This window comes from Ambystoma mexicanum, chromosome 2q (genome assembly GCF_040938575.1).
Source record: "Ambystoma mexicanum isolate Mex_15411 chromosome 2q, UKY_AmexF1_1, whole genome shotgun sequence".
Classification (NCBI taxonomy): Eukaryota; Metazoa; Chordata; class Amphibia; order Caudata; family Ambystomatidae; genus Ambystoma; species Ambystoma mexicanum.
The window spans coordinates 85,157,584-85,178,186 of record NC_090924.1 but is presented as its reverse complement, the minus strand read 5'-3'; the positions used below and the strand labels follow the sequence as shown (position 1 = coordinate 85,178,186).

The 20,603-nt window shown below is 45.3% G+C and overlaps 1 protein-coding gene across 1 annotated transcript in view; it reads right to left on the bottom strand.

Moving 5' to 3' along the window:
- Positions 1-20,603, bottom strand: part of RAB40C (RAB40C, member RAS oncogene family) — a 520,231-nt gene that overhangs the window by 482,156 nt on the left and 17,472 nt on the right. The gene's annotated exons all lie outside the window — the stretch shown is intronic.

Here is a 20,603-nt window from a genome sequence, read left to right as displayed (position 1 = left end):
AACTCGAAAAATTATTCAGGTTCTTTTGGAAACATACTGAAAAAAAATTGATAAACACAAAATTGTAAAGTGGGGGGGTGTTTTGCATGTACCTCACACATAATCTAGAGGTGTGTTTTGAAGCCTATATGCAGTGTTAGGACTATGTAATCATTAACTGCACAACATTCTTGAACATGGGTCACTCAGTGAGAACAATTGACAGGGAATTTGATTATGTATTGAAAATACTAAAACAATATGTTAAAATACAGAGACAGTAGAAAGGCAGAACGAATACAGAGACAGTGGAAAGGCAGAAGGAATACATTTTCTGAGCACTCACAACTAAATAGGATTGTTAAGAACCCACAACCTACACGGGAAGGATGGTGAGTGGGGAGGGTTTTTAAAAAAGCTCCCATAATTGCATAATGGCAACCGAGAAACCTAGCACTATCTGACCAGAATTGCATTTACGTTAGAACAAGAACAAATTATATCAGGAGCATACCCATGGCAATGTTAGGCAATGTAAAATGTCTGCTCCAAACCTGCCAGAACAGCCCAGCAGAGCCAAACAATTGCAGATCGAACATTGTTGTTTACATCAAATGCATTAAATGCCCTTAAGGAACGTATGTAGGTGAAACGTGGACATATGTATACAGGACTAAGGCTACCCCTCCCTTTTGACACTTACAGGTGTTAGTTACCACACATTTAAGAGATATTGGTATTTAATCTGTACATGCATTGCAACAGATCAGCACAGTTGCAGTGATTCCTTGTTCATGCTAGAAACACTAAAAAGGTGGCGACTAGATAATAAAAGGTGTCGACTAGATAAGTGTATAGCAATAATGTCCATACACCTAAGTCATGAAGTACCAACCCCCGCACAGTGTCTAGCCATATCAAAATCAATGAGACATGTTTGTAAATATACGATGAACCATCGTGGGCACGAAAAGAAATCGTGCAGCCCAAATGTGTTACCTCATGTCTAGATATGCCAAATACCTTCTGTAGGTATTATTATAGAAAACTTTAAAAATAAAGAATTTTTGTGAAATGCAACTGTGGTGATCTGTTGCAATACATGTACAGATTAAATACCAATATCTGTTAAATGTGTGGTAACTAACACCTGTATGTGTCAAAAGGGAGGGGTAGCCTTAGTCCTGTATACATATGTCCTGTTAAGTTCACCCTCATGACACAGGCTCCCCTATAACAAAAACGAGGGTCCCATTACACCCCAACATATACACTTTAGGTCAAACGTGCCAGGAATCGCATAAAAAGAGGAACCTATTTGGCTATATCACCATGAACAAACAAACACCAGTGTGTAACTTCACAAAGAAAGGGCACATACTGCAATATTGGTCAGTGATAGTACTGAAAGAGGCCCTCGCAAATACCACAAGCAGAATAACATGGGAGTGCAAGTACTTGAAGATGCTTAATCTAAAAGACAAAAATCACAAGATAGATATAGAATTTATGACACACTATCACCAGCTTTGAGCCCAAGACTTGGAAGGCAATGTCAACTACACTGCAAGACAATGCACCAGTATCACCTCTCACCAACAGCGGTTGGGCAGGACTTATCAAACCTCAAAAGGAGTAAGGACACACAACATACACAATGGAAATCCAGGGCGTCAAAGGTCAAATGGTTGGTCCCCCCCATTAGAGCACGAGTCATGCAGATGTAACAGCACATATTGTACCACGTTTTTTATTTGCAACATTGTAAGCACGCCAAGAAGCCATTATCAGGATTGAGGAATACTGAATATTGCACCATTTTTACTGTGAACATATTTTGTAGTGGTTGCATTGTACACCAGCCAGTAAACCCAAGGAGCTGTATTTTATTCACTGCACAGTCCTACCACTATATAGAGGCTGCTGCGAAACCTCTTCTGAGGAAAATGTAAGAAATACAGAAGGTTTATGGCTGGAAGGGTTCGAATTAACCAGCCCACTGGACTTGAAGTGGCCAATTCCCCAGACCATTTTTTCAGCCTTCCATGGCAATACAGAAGGGTTAACACTTTAGGTTATGTTAGTGGGATAGATAACGCGCAACACTGTCATTTGCATAGTCTTCAGGTGCTCTGGCAGACCTGAAATTAAGCCAAGTGGTGGGTTTGTTAAGAGGGAGAGAGAGCACAAGTGCTTTTGCTGTGATGTGAAAATAAATTAAAAAAAGACATGAAACTTTTCTCTTACCTACTGTGCTCGGCTGCATGATGTTTTATGTTCTGATTTTTGAGTGCCCTCTTTTGCAACTGTATCAGTATAAGAGATCTTCGAGTTGGCAATGCATTATTCGATGAGTCAGCACAGTTAGCTTGCTGGCATTAGAATTGGATGGATGTTCACATCTTTAGCCGTGCCTAGAAACAACAGTCATGCTGCGAAAGGGGGAAGGCAGTGTCCCTAATGGCGCGTGGGAGGATTTTGATGGCCAACGGCATCCATGCTAGTACGAGTGTGCTGTGCTTTTTATTAAGTGGGCATCCTTTTGTTTGACCTTTTTGCTCTCCGCTAGAAGGCATTTCTAATTCGGCATAGATCTACAAATCGTAGTCGGTGGGCCCTTTATGTTTTGGTTCCTTGGCAGTGGTGCTCCCGAGGGCGATTTGTGACGGATCCGCTTCATAAGTACTTTTTTTATTTTTTATTGTATATGGTTATAAGAAAACCTTTACAGAGAATAAAAACAGATATAGTACTTCTCACATTGGAAAATAAGTTGTAACTGCAGCATTTAGAAGGTCAGTTGGCATAAGTGAATTGCTTTGTCACCAGGTAGATTGGCAATGAGTGTTTAGTAATTATGCTTTTTGGTTTACTTCGAAAGACATGATTATACAATGATCCATTCCTTGACAAAGGAAATGGCTGCCCTGAAGAAGGCTGGGGTGTTGTAATTAACATTTACCCCTAGAGCCGAAACTCAAATAGGCAACATGGACCTCCAATAATGGACAGTGAATGTGTATAGACAGATTTCCTCACTTTGCCATGGGAATTCGATTAAGTTGTTGTTTGACAATAGGAAATAGCGGCACCAGGGTTATTTTCAGTCATACAGTGCCCGACTGCTTAAGCTATCAGTTAGAGCTGGGCAATATATCAAGTTGGAGATATAGATATATTTCAAAATCAATATAGGATAAGACAATATCGTTAACATTGAGATATACTGTTGCATCTCAACAAGGCGTCAACCACCTTGAAGCCTGGGCGAATTTAATTGCTGTGGCCACCCAGCCTCTGCAAAGAAAAGCTCTCCGCCCCCCTGGGTACCCATCATACAGATCCAACATTGGGAGGGGAGGTGGGGGGTGCAAGCAAACCACTCAGGACTTGCCTTTTCAACACCAAGCACAACAGAGGACAACTAGATCCCACGCCCAGTAAAAAGAGACACCTGCAATTGAACTGGCATGATTTTTGAGTGACATTTAAAGAGGTAACGCACCAGTTGCCTTCCCGCTCGCTGTGGATGTGGGCTAGACTATTTAACAAGTGTGGACTGACTCCTCAGATATAAACAGATTTTCTGCAGAACAAATTGGGATCAGGTGGCATAGTATCCAGCCCATCACATGCCAAGAGGCAAAAAGACCACCGCCTACGCAGGGAACACCAAAACCCCGATAAACCCCCTACAACGTTTGTGGGCACTGGGCCAGAAGACACCTACATCTGGAAATATAGCCACAGCTACTCTGACAAAGAAGTCAGCAACGCTCATGCAGAAACGGCTACCTCCAATGAAGACTTTGCAACAAGCTTCCAGGAAGTTTCTTGCCTCATTTCAGGCACAGTTTTCTACCTTCTCTGCTGAGATAAGGCAATCTTTATCCGATTTCAGAAAAGACAACACTTCCCTTGGGGAGCAGGTGGACTCCAATGAGTGGGCGATCCAGGAATTGACATGGTAAAGAAAGCAAGCAGTCTGATACCACTCTAGAGGATTTGGCCAGGCTCACACACAACCTCGAAATACAGTGCAAGGACCTCGAGAATAGATCGAGATGCTCCAATATACGGTTAAGAAACCTTCCGGAATCAATATTAGATGCCGATTTGAAGGACACCGTCGCCCACATCTTTGCGGATATAACTGCAGGGGATGAGGCGAACAAGTTACTCTCGTACCTGGTAATGTTCGATGGGATGGTCTGGCGACAGATTCCATACCTATGACAGTAATCACCACAGCTGTGCTGCTTCGGAAACTCTTCGGCGTCTGCGTCCTGCGTCGATGACGTCGATACACTGCTCTCGAGGACCTACTCCGACGGCCGACGTCACTGGATGTTATAAGTAAGACGCACAACGCCCGTAGCCTCAGTTTTTTCCCAGAACGTGTGCCACCAGTCTTCTGCCAGTCTGACACACAAAGCCTTGCGGGAACGTAAGCTGCAATCGCATAAGAAATTATATAGCCGGGAAGGTAGGGAGGGAGCGATATGGAATACGTCATCGGACCATCCCATCGAAAGAACATTACCAGGTAAGAGAGTAACTTGTTCTTCGAGGGGATTGGGTCCTCCAACGTATTCCATATCTATGAGAGAGACCCCCAAAGCAGTACCAATGCAAGGAGTTTGGAAAAGAATTTAGAAAACAGAAATTTAGCATGCCCAATCAAATTGCGGACTAAAGGACCGCTTTGCCAAAGGCCAGATCCTGCCCCCGGATGGAAGCGAGGGAATAGTGACATACAAAATTATGTACCGAAGCCCAGGTGGCTGCATCACAGATGTTGCGAATAGGAACAACTCTCTGCAGGGCAGTAGAGGCAGCCATATCCCTGGTAGAATGGGCCCGTAAGCCGACCAGTGGGTCCTTACCCGCCAAGCGGTAACACTCAGAGATAGCCAAAATAACCCAGCAAGACAAATTCTGTTTCGTCACAGCCTGTCCGGAACGCTTTCCAGCGTAACCAATAAAGAGCTGATCGTCCACTCTGACCCGGGACATGCGTGAAATATAAAAGCTTAACGCTCTCCTAGGATCAAGCCTATGGAGCCTCTCCTCTTCATTACCAGGATGTGGAGGAGGATAAAATGCCGGAAGAACAATCTTCTGGCCTAAAGGAAATTCCGACACCACCTTCGGAAGAAAAGAAGGACGAACTCTAAGGACAACCCTGTCCTTATGAAACACAGTGAAGGGCGGCTTAACTGAAGTGGAAGTGACCGCAACTAAAAATACAGTTTGAGTTAACAGTCTCAAAGGGCATGAATGCAAAGGCTCAAACAGAGCACTCATCAGAAACTTGAGAACAAGGTTCAAATCCCAACCGGGCACCTGGAAAGGTGACGGAGGGAACACATTAGTGAGTCCTTTCAGAAACTGAGAAAATAAAAGGAATTTTGAAATGGGAACACTCGTCCGACGAGCGCTTAAATATGGACAGCGCTGCCAGGTAACCTTTAATGGTACCCACTTGCAGGCCCCTGTGGGCCAAAGAAAGCAAAAAAGACAGAACCATGGGAACTTCACATGCAAAAGAATCCACATTCTTAACCCTGCACCAGTCGCAGAACTTTCTCCAAAGGCAACGGTACAGGGACTTTGTTGCGGGCCTTCTGGCTGAAAAGCAACACTTCCATCACGTCTTCAGGGAGGTCCCAATCCTTATACCTCAACCTTTCAGAAACCAAGCGTGAAGGTTGAGGGACCTGACCTCTGGATGGAGAACCTGACCCCCCCCTCCCGTGAGAGCAGATCGTCTCGGTTGGGAAGACGACGTGGAGGGCAGATGGACAAGTCGAGAAGGTCCGGGTACCACGTCCTCCGGGCTCACGCCGGAGCAATGATGATCATCCAAACCTCTAACCTCCGCAGTACTAGCGGGATGACGGGGACTGGAGGAAACTCGTACAGCAGTGGGAATCACTACTCCACCACGAACGCATCTCCTAAGGCTCTGTTTGGAGGAAATTCCCGCGAGCAGAACCTCTCACGCTTCCGATTGACACTGGAGGCAAAGAGATCCACTTGAGGAGTCCCCCAAAGGGCAAAGATCTCCAGGAGAATCTCCTGAGCCAACTCCCACTCGTGAGAGATCGCGCTCTGACTGCTCAGAGCATCCGCCGTCTCGTTTTCGTCTCCTGCCAGATGAACTGCTGAGATCGAAACTTCCTGCTGGATTGCCCAGAACCAGAGCTGCATCACCTCCTTGCACAGAGGAAGTGACCCTGCCCCCCCTTTGTGTTGAGGTAGTGCATGGCCACCGTGTTGTCGGTCAGGATCAGCACATTCTTTCCTCGCACAGTCGGCAGAAAAGTCTTCAGGGCTAGCCTGACGGCCCTCAGCTCCAACAGATTGATATGGAGTCTGGACTCCGACAGAGACCAACGACCACTGTCAACCCGTTGGCATGATCTCCCCATCCCGTGAGGGATGCGTCCGTCACAATCGTCACCTCCGGCCAAGGCAACCAAAATGGAGCCCCCCTCATCAGATTGCCTTCGTCGGCCCACCAGAGAAGGTCCTGGGCGACCGAAGACGGCACCTGAACAGGGTCCAACATCCTGCCGGAGGACTGGGACCACTGGGGCTCGAGTGCCCATTGCAAAGATCTCATCCACAACCTGGCCTCTGGCACCAGAAGAATGCAGGATGCCATGAGGCCGAGCAGTCTCAAGAACTCGAACGCTGGGAGAGTCTGGGCAAGTTCAAACTTGTGCACCATCTGCTGAATGTGATGAGCCCTCACCAGGGGAGGAAAACACTGCCCGAGGAACGGGTCGAGCACTGCTCCGATGCACTGGAGCCTCTTAGTTGGTGTCAAATGGGACTTCTTTAAGTTCAGGGAGAAGCCCAGCTTGTGTAGGGAGTGGCAGGTGACTGACAGATGATCCAGGGCTTGCTCAGGAGAGCGCACCCTGATCAACCAATCGTCCAGGTAGGGGTAGACATGAATCCCCCTTTTCCTGAGGTGCGCTGCCACCACTACCATGAGCTTGGTGAAGACCCTCGGGGCGGAGGTCAATCCGAACGGCAGGACCCGAAACTGAAAGTGCAAGTCGTCAACCGCGAACCTCAGGTACTTCTTGTGCTTTGGATGGATCGGCACATGAAAAGCCGAGAGGCGACCAGCCAGGTTAGCCTTTTGAGCAGTTCGTAATTTGTAAATGTCTCTACAGCTTTCTTTAATGCCTCCATCTTCCTCTTTCAGGTCGTTCTGTCCGGGAGGCGTGCAGATTCGAGGAAGCTATTCTCAGTAGCTGCGAGTGTTTAAAGATGAAGACTGCAGGTAAGATGCTGCTGCTAATGATGTTCCTTTTGTCTCCTTGCAGGTTCTGCTTCTCCGACGTTCGAGGGAATAGCTGGAGACAGTGAGCGTCACGTTGCAAGCTACAAAGTAACACGAAGCTTGTTCTGCAGTCAGGGTGTGGTTTATATAGCCCAAGTAAAGTAGTACCAGGGAAAGTAGTTCCAGGCCTGCCACACTCAAAACACTAGACCGCATAGCTTGGTTCTTAGGAACCAAGCTGTGTGGATGCCTCCATGTTGGCTGACTATACAATAAAGTAGTTCCCAAGCACATTGTTGTTCATGGTGTATGAGCCTGGCGCCATAGGCGCCAGGACTGGCCCCATGAGGGCTTTTGAAGAGGATGCCAGGCTCTAAAGGCCCGAGTCCTGACTCTGCCTGGCCAATGGGTGTACCAGAGGGGGTTTTGGGTGAGGGTCGTGACAGCATCTAGCCAACACGCACACATCCTTAACAAGAACAAAAGCAATCCGATTCATTCAAGCTAGCGACATGGAATATTAGAGGGGGCAATAACCCAGCCAAAACCCGGAAAGTATCCCAATACCTCGAGACACAATATTGACATCGCCTTCATACAAGAAACCCACCTCCTCCCTTCCACTGAGCAACTGACTGGGGGTGCCACAGGTACTACTCATCCTATTCATCTTACGCCGGGGGGTAGCCATACTAACAAACAAGAAAGTGAGGTTCAGGCTATTGTCAGTAGCCAGAGACAAAGAAGGCAGATCACTCCTCATTCGTGGGGTACTTGAAGGCATCAAAACCGTCCTGGTGAACTCCTATGGCCCCCAACATAAACGGAGCAAACACTTTTGACTGGGTGTGGACACACCCAGTGCGCCAGATAAGATTTTGAGGTGAGAGTATTTTACTCCCTATTTTTAAACTTTGAGAGTAAATGTGATTTTAAGAGAGTAAAAATGACTTTTCTCTATTGCAAGAGAGTAAAATGTATGTGACATCCAGCCAACGTGTGCAAAAACTGCATGGCAATCATTACTAGCTTTCTGCATTGTAACAGAATACACCTTTCATTATTTCAGTACATCTGGCCATTTGATCTCTCCTGTATATATTTAAATGTTGAAAACACAAAAACCTAGCCAAATTACATAGAAAAGCAAACATGAATTGTATTGTGTTTTGAGGTTCACTAGCAGAATTGTCTTTTGATGTTTAATGAAAGTCCTCATTTCCTGGAGCTATTACTACCTAATGGTATTCCAATGTTATGATACAACAGTGCAGAGAGGCAAGGACTCCATGCTAAATTCGATGTCTAATCTCATGGTCAACTGGTTATTTATATAGCGCTTTTGGCAAAGCAATGTACATATAACATATTTATCACAATTACCACCAAACCGAAGTCGGCACTCCTTTATCGAACCCGCAAACTACAGTTCACGCACAGATCGCAGCAACGAGTGCTCAACTGGCTGATCTATATTATTGGCTAACATCCTTCAGAGGTCGGTCAACTGAGGTATAATAATCGCAGTGCCTAGATGTTTGACAAACCATGTATGAAGCGCTACATAAAGTTAAATACCTATCTGGATTATCACAAGGACAGGTTTGGCTGAGTCTCTATTTCAATTACAAATGTAACTTTCGTTTTTGTTTTTGAACAGTGCTTGCACTTTTCTAGAGAGTCAGGTTTTGGATGTTTTAATTGTAGTCTGAAGATTTGCGAGGCTAGAACACCTGTGATTGGTGCAATGACATTCGCCCACCCTTGACCAAAGATGCTGCTGCCACTGACCATTTACAGTAATGTACCCCATTGACTGCAAGGTTGAATGGATGTAAACTAGACTGTGCATAGTCATCATTTTACACACTCTTTCTATAAAATTGGAGTGTAAATTAAGTGTAAACATGATCTGCCTCTGCATGATTATGCACACAGCACAGGAACTGATACAATTGTGCAATACTGGTTTGTGTCACTGGAAGAAAAAAACAAGGTTTTACAAAATATAAATTCTCAATTGCAACTTAGTTTTCCATCTTAATTATACAATCCTAAAATGCTGGGAAAATAAATATGCACTGTGCTTCTCTTTGCTCTATGAGCATCAACACAGCAGAAGCTGAATGGAAATAAACCTTTCCTTTTATCACAGTGTGCAGTTTCTTTTGTTGAAAGGCTTCAGAGAAATACATTCTGTTTCAGAGGCTTTTATCCATGGCTTGCAATTACAGCCATGTAGATAAAAATGAAAAGAAGCGTTCTGTTTTGTGTCAAGTAACCTGACCTTTGCACTGCCCTCTGCTCTAAACTTGTGTGTAAATGTACGCAGGAAAATAATAAAGTTGTCATACTTACAAGATTTTCATGCGTAAAAAGGCCTAGTACGCACCTTATCTGGAGGCCTGGACACAGCTGTGATCATATGGGGTGGAGACCTACATACCACATTAGGCCCCAAATGGGACAAATCACAGACACCTGCAAGCACGCCCACCAAGGCGAGCCTCTAAATTCAAGAGATTTGTAGAGCCTTCAACCTGGTCGAAGCATGGAGGCTTAGTCATAGAGACAAACAGGATTTCACCTTCCATTCCTGGGTCCACAACACTAGCTCACGGCTAGACTATCTGCTGGTGTCTCGGAATGGAGGGTTCCAATGGGGGGGGGGGGGGAAGAGGGGGAGTCTGTACTCCGGAGAACGCTATCCGACCACTCCCCTGTTACCCTGGAGTGCGCCCTCACGGACAATAAGAAAAATAGACCCAAATGGAGATTTAAAATCGGGTGCACTTCAGGACCAGGTGTTTGCCCATGAACTCCAGGCTGAATTCACGTCCTTTTTGGCCATCAACCAGAACTCCGTATCATCCAGCGGAACACTTTGGGAAACATTAAAATGTTATATTAGAGGGGTTTGCATGGCCAAGGAGAACGGGATACTGAAAACTATTAGGAGTGAACTAGCCGAAAATAAGACACGCCTAAAGGAACTGGATCATACATATGCCACTCTGAACGATCCCCATTCCTTGGCCCGCCTTAGAGAAGAACTAGACAAGTTCAGGGCCAAAGTTGACAGAGAGAATTCTTGGCACACGGTCACCGTATACAGCAATACGGTGAAGGCCGAAGGCCAGGAGCCCTCCTGGCAAGGGTATTGGCGGCAGTCCATAACCCCCATGGCACCTTGGTCCACACGGAGGACGAAATAGCAGAAGTCTACTGCACCTTTTACCAGGTCCTGTACACCTCCACTCAGATAACCCAGAAACTCTTTGGCAGTACCTAGAAGAAACAGAGCTATACTGGGCGGAGGGTGACCGTAGAGAATCGTTAAACCAATTATGCTTGAAGAGATACTAGCAACGATACAAGAACTCATTAGCACCAAAGCCCCAGGCCCCGACAGTCTAACTGGGGAATTCAATTGCCCAGACCCTAGCACCAATCCTACTGTTAGTATACACAGAAGCCTTGGAACAAAGCTGCCTGCCACCCCACACTTGGTGAGGTGAACGTAATCCTGCTGCATAAAGCAGGGAAACCCCCTGAAGAATGCCCCTTGTACAGACCGATATGGTTGCTTAATGTCGATAACACAGCACAATTTCTGGAACACTGGTATGCTACCCAAAATATCCGACCACATTTCCAAATCGAACAGGCCCCGATAACCCCCAATCTACTGCGCACAGCCTTCATAGGTGAAATCCAGGTATCACTGACCACCTTAAATATAGTGCACTCCGCATATGAAATTTGGAGAAAAAATGGCTCGAAGGAGCAACGTTGCATTCAGGTTCTCCCCCCTCATCCCAGCAAGATTAATTCCAGGGATACCACTCACCGCAGAAAAGGCATACCTCCAATGGGTCAGTAAACTACAGATTGACAAACTAAACGACATGTTAATTGAAGGGAAGTTCATAACACTCCAGCAAATGCGAGACTGCAGCGCAAACTCGGCCTTAGATTTATTCATATACTTCTGACTCAGACACACACTCCAGTCACTACGTCAAACATAGCCGGCCCAACCACCCACATGGCAACTCCTACATGGAGTGGCCCAGTCACAGGGAGAAGGCAGGCTAGTATCCACTATTTATAAAAGCGTTTTGTCAGACACCGCTGTACAGCCAATAACCCCAAAGACGAGATGGGAAAAATCACTGGGGGTCGTGATACCAGATGAGGAATGGCCCTACATCCTGAGACAGACACAGAAAGCATCCCTAAACTCTTGATAAGCTGATGCACTTTAATTTCATACACCAGTTATAAAACACACCAGCGAGACTGCACAAACAACATTTAACCATGACAGCAGCATGTGAACGGTGCGGCACAACCCCAGCAGAGTTCCTACATTTAGCATGAGAATGCCCAACAATTAACCACTTTTGGAAAGCAGTAATGGAACGGACCTCTTCAATAATCAATGAGCACCTTGACCGAGACCCTAAAGTAGTGGTGTTAGGTTACACGAACAACGTGCATATATCAGTGAGGAGATTGACCGGCGTACTACTGGTATTGGCACATTGGAGTGGCCATGACCTGGGGATGGGACCGCCCTCCCACATTGCAACCCTAGCTACAAGAGTTGACATACAGCCAGGACATCAAATCGAACTTCATCAAGACCTTGCCCTTACACGCAAGACCCCCGGACATATGGAGCCCCTATATCAACCACTTATTAGCCGCATCAGACTGAACTCTACCATACGATCCATGATACCTGCTAAAATGTTAGCAAACCCTTTACTGCTTTGGTGACTGCACTGTTCAACCTTGTTATACCATCACATGCATGCTGTAAATCCTTGTACTTAACTGGCGGGGGAGGCCGAGCACCCCATGGCGCGTTGTTGAAGTATGTAATGTTATGTTTAAAACCACTAAAAGAACTTTTTTTTTTTAAAGTGAAGTCCTTTAGCCCAGTCCCAATCTGGGAAGCTAAGGCCTCTTTTGACATAAATTCATCCGTAGTCTAAGGAACTGGTTTCTATAGTAACTATTCGGAAATTTGTTCAGATACCTGGGAACTGAACCATACGGTTTTACCACATGCTGAACTTCTTTGCCTCATCATGTGTGCAAATCCAGTCCTCGTTCTACAATTTCACCTTAACCATGTCCGGATCTGCAACCAAATCATACTCCGTCACACTTCATTTAGCCAACATAGCTTTGCAAGACTTCCCCCAATCAGCTAATATCATTTCTCCAGCGATATTTAATACGTTTTTCAAAATTTGGAACATCGTGGAAACATTTCCCATTAAACACTTTCGACACAGAGCCAACGCATTGCAACATACCATGGCTCTTAGGGACAATAGGCCAAGTTCATAGCGTACAACCTGGACTGGGATCAACTCTGTCAGTCCAAGGACTTCCCTTCCAGAAAATACCCTTCACAATTGGCTATAGATCATATGGTAGGAACAATAAGGATTCAGTTCCGCAAGTAAGAACAGCGATCACCTTTAATTTATAAAACTGCAGTAATGGAAGTATAGAAAAGCGTTCACATTTCATATGCCATATCCCACCCTGAGTTGCCAAGTTTTTTTGCTTTCATTCCCAGGGCTCTCTCACTCAGAGAGTCGGCCAAGCTTGAGTTGACACATATTCCCAAATATCTGAAAGTTTCAACACGTTCCTTTCGATCCTCCTTCAATCGCCAAATAAAGCATCCCTTCTGCTTCATGTAGCTTGACTGAAGTATAAGCACTTGGTATTTTAGTGCGTAATCGCCAAGCCATTTTTCGGGACAAAGTCATTCAACTTATCATGCTGGCGCTGCAGACTAATCGCAGTTTGGTCCAAAAGGACCAAGTCGTCGGCATACAACATCCAGCTTATCAACCTTTATTCAATCCGAGGGGAGAAACATCTCGCCTGCCTTGTGTCTTCGACATCTGAAATAAACAGATTAAACAATGCAGGTGCTAGAGGGAAACCTTGTTTTAGTCCCTTAAATATGGGCATCTCCCAGGGCCCGGAGAGAGAACCTGCAGCATTCAGTCTCACTCTCAGGGAGGTCGAGGTATAAGGCCACGATTGTCTCCAGCAGATCTTTTTAACAGCTCCAGTTCAAGATTTTTGCCCATAGAAATAGCCAGTCTACATTGTCAAACGATTGGGCCAAAATGATGAAAGCCAAGTATATTTTTGATTTCTTTTGAAGGGCTCTACCTTTAAGTCAAGCTTGTCCCCATTCCCTTGCCAAACCCTGAAAGATGGCACTTTGCTTAGCTACCTCGATCCAGTCCGACAACCGTTGCAGCACCAGGGAAGCAAACATTTGTCCTGCTACATCCAAAAGGGCAATAACTTTTAGGATCTGCCCCGTTGCCCTTTAAGTATCAGAACAATAATGGCTGGCTGCCCTCCAGGAAAGCGGTATTGCCCTATTCTTCACCACTTGTTCAAAGAGCATCCATAAAATAAGCTGTCCAAAGCACCGGGTCCTTTTTTAGGATTGCGTTTGATACCCAGTCTGTGCACAGAGCTCGATAACCATTGGCTTTCTTAATTAAACCAATTATGTCTTATTCTCGTGCAGGATGTTCCATTTCCTTTAACAAATGTCTTCCCTGTGTGTCAGCACATACCAGCTGGCAAAAAGATCAGTGAATCGATCTATCCAGGCTTTTTCAGGTACCAGTCTGGAGGGCCACCTGCAGGGTGCCATTCTGGTTTATTAGCTCCCATATCTCACCTGATCGCTTTTTGCATATTGCCTTTAACATAGTTTCGGCATTGTGCTGCATCAGGATTACCTTGTGGGAACGCAGCCAGTTCTTATATTGTAGTCTCCTCTTCATTGAGGCTGGCAGAGCTTCTTGTATTGGTAGTTTCTTTATTAGTCTTAGATCGTTTCTGAATTGTTACCATTTATCAACTTACTCTATGTCAAAAGTGTGACAATGCAAAACACCCTCCAACTCTCATCGTTAACCTCTACAAAGCTCGGCAGTATTGGAGCATAATCAAGTACATCCCAAACATTTTCCCCACTCCATGTGGCTACGCAATATTTATATTGTACGGTAAAGCTTTCAATTCTGTCCCTGGTCATCTGAGACGGTTCATCCCCTGTATTGTTATGACCTTTGGGGGTAGATCAACCGCCACCCATTGTGCTCCCTCCAGACCAGCGCATTCTTAAGAGATTATGATCGCTATTTTGCATATTAAGAACCTGAAAATATTTTACTTGGGGCAGCATGTTTCTGGACACAAATATATAATCTAATGTCGCTGCTTGGGTACCTCTGGCCAAAGTCGGTTTGCCAGGGATATCTCCCTGCGTGTGTCTGTTTAAATCATGCAAGTGCCTAAACTTCATTGCCTTTAGCCAAGTAAGGCCTCTTTTTTCAGCCAGTTTCACTAAAGAGGTTTTAACATATCAATTTCCTCCTCTTATTCATTCAAGAAATATTTAGATCCCCACATAATACAATCGAACAATTACCCAACTTAATATAGGTCTTATCTAAAGCCTATTACTCCTCATCAGAGATTGCCACTGGGTTACAATGTGGTGTTACGCACCCGTTCTAGGGGCTGCAATGGGTGTTTAACGCCATCCACCAAAGCGGTAACCCGCGGTGCTTAAAAGGATTTTATTCATTTATCGGGACTCTCAAGGAATCCCGTTCAATGATTGAAATCCTTTTCCAAGATGGCCGGGTTCTTCATAGCCCCTCTTCCCTTTCCATGGCAACCAGGTAAGCGGGGAAGCAGTTGCAGCAGTGGCCTGCACCGCCACAACAAACAGGTATGTGGGGGTGGGAAAAGGGCAAAAGAGTTTAAAAATTAGCCCCTTCTTTGCCAGGTTCAAGATCATTGTGAATCCGTCCATGCATGGCTTCTGGCATAGCCAGGTCTCCTGAAGGCATATTATATCATGTTCTTCAGGTTTAAGCCCTCAACTTTTGAACAAATGCAAGTAACCTCTTGTGTTCCAGGAAACTATGTCTGTGCCCCTAAACTCCTCCATGGACGTCTGCTATATTTTGTTGTTTAACACCAGAGCTTCTGCCATCTATGACCATGAAACCTCAGGCGCTGCTCTTGGCTCCTATAGGGGCACCAATAACACTTTACCCCCCAACCCACTATTTCCCCGAAATGTCACTCAATAGACAATCAATTCTTGCCCTAGAGTCAACTCTCTCGTTTTCCTGGTACTCCCTTTCCTTTACACTCTTCCCACATTGGACTTTTCCATCTACATAAGTCAACCTTGTGTCTTTCTTCTGTTGCCAAGATTATTTGTCCTTGGTCCTCCCATAGGATACTTCTCCCTGAAACATCTTGTAGTGGAGGCACTTCCAATATTTCTTCTAGTATTGGCTCCCTGTTTGGTTTCTTCCCAGGTTGCACCTTCAACTGGCATCCCAGGCTGACAGGGCCATTTAACACTTAGTCCTCAACTGCTCGAGTCCTTTTCCCTGTACATCTCCACTAACACAGGTATTAAGAAGTTCAATCACAGAGTTCACTCATGTTGATTTTACCTCAATGTCCCCGCTACATGTTCAGTTCTCCTCACCGTCCCGTTACTGGTCACTGTAATAAACCCTTCTATGAATATCATTTTCGAGTTAAGCATTGCCAACAGAGTGGCTTGGTCTTTCATGTCACTAATTAACTCGTAATACTTCTAGAAGGTAGCCGAAGCGATGGCAAGGGCAAAAATGATGCTTACTTTTTCTGGGTTAAGAGGGTTTAGACTTCTAGCTTCCAGCAGGAGCCTTGTTCACCTAAATTCTCCTCTGATTTTGAGGAGGACAAGGACTCTGGGGAATTTAGTTGGGACGGCTGCCAATATTCAGGGGTGCCAGGGCCTTTCCAGATTCAAATAGAGTTCTCTACAATTCCCCCAACGGTCCATTGTGTCCTCTACTATGACCCCACCAACGACTTCTTTCACGGTTGGGGTCAGATGGCCCGAGTCCATCATCTGTATCATCTGTGTTATTCATTCGATGTCTGTGGCCAGTCTTTCCTCCGGTCTCTTGTCCAAAATACTCTTGGAGGGTACTTCTGGGGTCCTAGTGTTGTCATTGCATACAGGAGCTGATATGAGAAGGGGCGGCCAGGGCAGAAGGGGAGACTATGTCTGAATGAAGGAAAGGAGTCAAGAGATGGGACGGGACCAACCCAAATTCATATTTATAGGAGCATCCTCCTCAACTCCCTCTGGTATTTCAGCATCAGTAACCTCACCTAGGCCACTCAACCAATTCTAATTCTTGTTAGCCTTTGGGGTGTTTGAGGCATTTCTTGAAAATATGCTGTTATTTTATTTAGTCCTTGATTAAGTATGGCTGAAAGTTTTAATCCGGCTCATGGCGCTTTAATATTAGGCAGACTTGATTGACAAGGTGACAGAAAGGGAGCACCCCAATTCAACCCTCCCTAACTTGTTGCTTGATCTCTCCCAGACCCAAGTCTATGTCTAGGACATTCATAACTAGGGCAAATAAGAACTGGGGTGCATTATGAAAGTTAGAAACGCGCTTAGTACCCAAAGCAACAGGATAGAAGTACATTCTTTTTAGAGCTCTGTGGGTGTCAGTATCCGGACTGTGGTGGCTAGCAGGATAAAAAGTGACCCTAGGTATCAAAATGGTCACTCACGACAACCTACTGGTGATCAATAATTGACATGGTGTGATGTGTGCATGGGGAAAAACAGAGGGAGGAAAGGAACTTATGCCAGGCTAAGTATTCTTACAACTAGAAACTGCATTGTTACTCTAAAAGTAATTTTTAGAGCACTCCCTGGCCGATCATGCCGGCTGCATGGATGAGCAGTGCTGCATCAATCTGGGTTTCCAGTCCACACTAATCTGACAATGCATTATGAATCATAATGCATATAAACAGGGTTCGAAATTGAGGGGAGCTGGGAGCTACCAAGAGCTACTTTTGGCTCCCCAGGCAATTGGCGCCTTACATACATGCATAGGTTACATTAACTTTAAGTATTTGAAAATGCTAATAAAGAAGCATTAGGCCACATCTAATGCACATTTAAACATAATGAAACATACATAATGGACACAAAGTTACAATGTGCATCTCAAGCATCTCATGTGCAAGTTAAGCTTGCGGTGCACTGGGTAGTTGCCGCTAGTTCCCCAGCGGTAGGTCTTGCTTAGTGGGTGATGACAGACACCGAGGAGCTGGTTTTGGCTCCTGCTCACTGAATCTTAATTGTGAACTCTGTATAATGATGTACCTGATGTACTCTTCTTACTGCACCTCCTCAGAGGTACTCTGCCTTTCCTCTCCTTCCCCCAGAAGCTCACAGTCTCCCAAGCTCTGGTTCTCTCCAGGTTGGACTATTTTAACAGCCTCTTTCTAAATCTACCTGCCTCCACCCTTTACAACTAATCCAGAACAGGACTGTGAGACTTGTCCGTGGCCTCAAGCCCTGGGATCGTATCTCTCCAGTTCTGAAATCCCTTCATTGGCTCCCAGTGGATGCACGGATTAAATGTAAAACCCTCTGCATTGTCAACACGGCTTTCTTGGGCCTGGGACCGAAATATCTTCAACTATCCCTCCGTAAATACTTCCCTTCTCGAGCCCTTCGCTCCTCTATGTCTAATTCCCTCAGGGTCAGGCGTTTTTCAAAGAAACGAGCTGGGGGCAGATCTCTGTGTTCGTCTGGGGACTTCCTTTGAGACAGCCTCCCAACCACCCTGAAACTTGAGGAGAACCATCTCCGGATCCGGCAGCACCTCAAGACCTAGGGCTTCTGCCTTTGCCCCTCGTCTGCCCTGCTAATCTGTTTCTTTCACTCGGCATTGTCACCTGGCCACCCTCTGTCCTTCGGGCCCAGGTACCTCCGCACCCTATCTTCCTCCTGAACTGCCACTGGGATCTGTAGCTGTACCCATACAGTCCCCCACTGTTCCTCTGCACTTCTCAGATATACCCTATCTGACTAATCATGCACTTGACAGGTGTCTGGGTGCACTACCTTTTGTATTCATGTATTTATCCCACATATTATTTATTCTGTTCTCTCTTCTGTCCGCACTTTCCACTTCTACCCCTCAATGTACTTTCTCCCTTTTTCCCTTTCTCCCTTTCCCCCCTTCTCCCTTTTCCTTGCACTTGCATGTTCTTAATGTCGCTGGGCCTAGTAAGATCGTATTTCTGTTCTTCCCTGTTCCCAGGGGTGGACTGGCCTATAGGGAACTCTGGAGATTTCCCGGTGGGCCTCTGTACCCTATAGGCCTATTTTGTGTCGTATTTCCAAATGTTCTCATAGGAAAAGCATTGGGCTTGCTGAAAAAGTGACGTATGGGGCCACTTTAAAAATGATTTCCAGGGCCTTTTTTGGTCCCCAGTAATTATTTCCAGGGCCTGTTTTAGTTCCGAGTCCACCCCTGCCTGTTCCCCCACTTTGCTTGGTCGCGCTCTGAAACACTTGTGTATGAGAGCGAGCGATATAAATAAAATATCTCATCATATCATACCTTGCACGAGGGCACTGCACGGCAGGCAACATTACACATTTCCAATTGGGTTTTCATTCCATTAGTGTTGAAGACTAGGGCAGTACCCAAGAAGACAGTAATGCTGCAGACTGCAAAGTAGAAACTTTGAGTGCAATGTCGTGTGGGCTATGCAAAATTGATAGTACAGGATGAGTGATCGGCTGCCATTTATATACACCAGTGGGAGTGGCGTTGTGTTGCTAATCGCATTGTGTGTATGGTTTCAGTGATTATGTAAGTAGCCATGCTATTCCAAAAGATGCAATTGTGGTCATGCGTTTTCATGCCACGGTACGATTTTCATTGATCAATTAAACGGATGACAGAGCATTACGCGGGTGAGGCATTGCAACAATCAACCTTAAGAGCAAAAAAGCAGATTCTAAAAAGAAATCATGTCAGACTGATACAGGACCATCCATATGCAAACCAGTCGTGGCCCCGCCAGCAAATAAATTGCTTAACAACTTATTTTCTGCACGGCACAGACGATACAGAAACCATGCATGGAACCTGCCCAGGATAACGAATCATTCTAAATGTGAAATCCACCACTTTGTGGTGTTTGCAGTTAGTATCCCTCGATGGCAGGGTGGATACAGTGAAGCAGGCCCTGTACTCGCTGTGCAATGGATGAAAACTGCACCTCATTGAGAAGGCCCATCAAGACAATAAAAATACTGGTTTGCTTGCTTTCCAGAGCAAATGGATGTAGCATATCGGTTCTGGCTCAACTGCACCACTCAGATTGGTGGAAGAACAAAAACTGATGTATGGCCTGCCCACTTCAGCAACGTTGTAGTACTAACAAAAACAAGATGCCCAGAACAAATTAGTGCTGAGGATCAATTAAAAGCGTCCCGGTCCATCAGTGTGTGGTGTTTCCAGGTGGTCTTGGAATGCAGCCCATTACAGAGACAGTGTAAGACTCAAGGCGGCAAAGTGACATTGGCTATTGAACATTAGGTAAAATTATTTCAGTGCATCTGCACTGCAGGCCACGATATACCCTTTGCCGCAAATTGCACAGTAAGTTCCGGTGATCTACCTAGAATGGATATAAAGGAGAGTCTACCCTGCCTCATTAGGACAATCTGGGGCCTACAAAATCAATTTTGTTATAATAGACATTCCTTTCTGAAGTACACTACACATTGAGACACCCATTTGGCTATTCAATGCTTGATCAAATGCGTCACACATTTAGGAGAGTTGTACCGAGAACGCGGGGCATAAAAACAAAGTATTTTTAAGCAAGGCCTATTGAAAGAAACGCCAGTCTGGTCTGTACTACAATATCGGGATACAATATGCATGATGATGTAATGTACATTTTCTGAATGTAAAATAATTGGAATACTTGAAGAATTTTAAATTTTAGAAGTTTCTAAATAAATCATAAAGTGACAAAGAGTTGAAAGAAAATCCCGATCGAATTAAAAGGAAAACAGAAGACTTGGACTGGATTCTGACAACAGAGAAAGCAGTAGGGAACAAACGTCTAAATCACCTGCCTCCAACATTTAAAGGATAGTTCCGGGACTTTTTTTTTATTGTCCCTACGATTCAGCCATGTGTTTTTAAGCATAAATCGGTAGATCGTAGAAAACTTTCCTATGGACCTTACCCGACTTTTCGTCCATTAACGCACTCGAAATCAGCCGCCATTTTGTGATAATCCTATCATTTCCCCCCATCGACCTGGCTCACCTGCGTTTGCGGCACTAAATCATATCCCCCGCCCCTGAGCCTGACATCAGCAGACGCGTACCCCCCCCCATTTC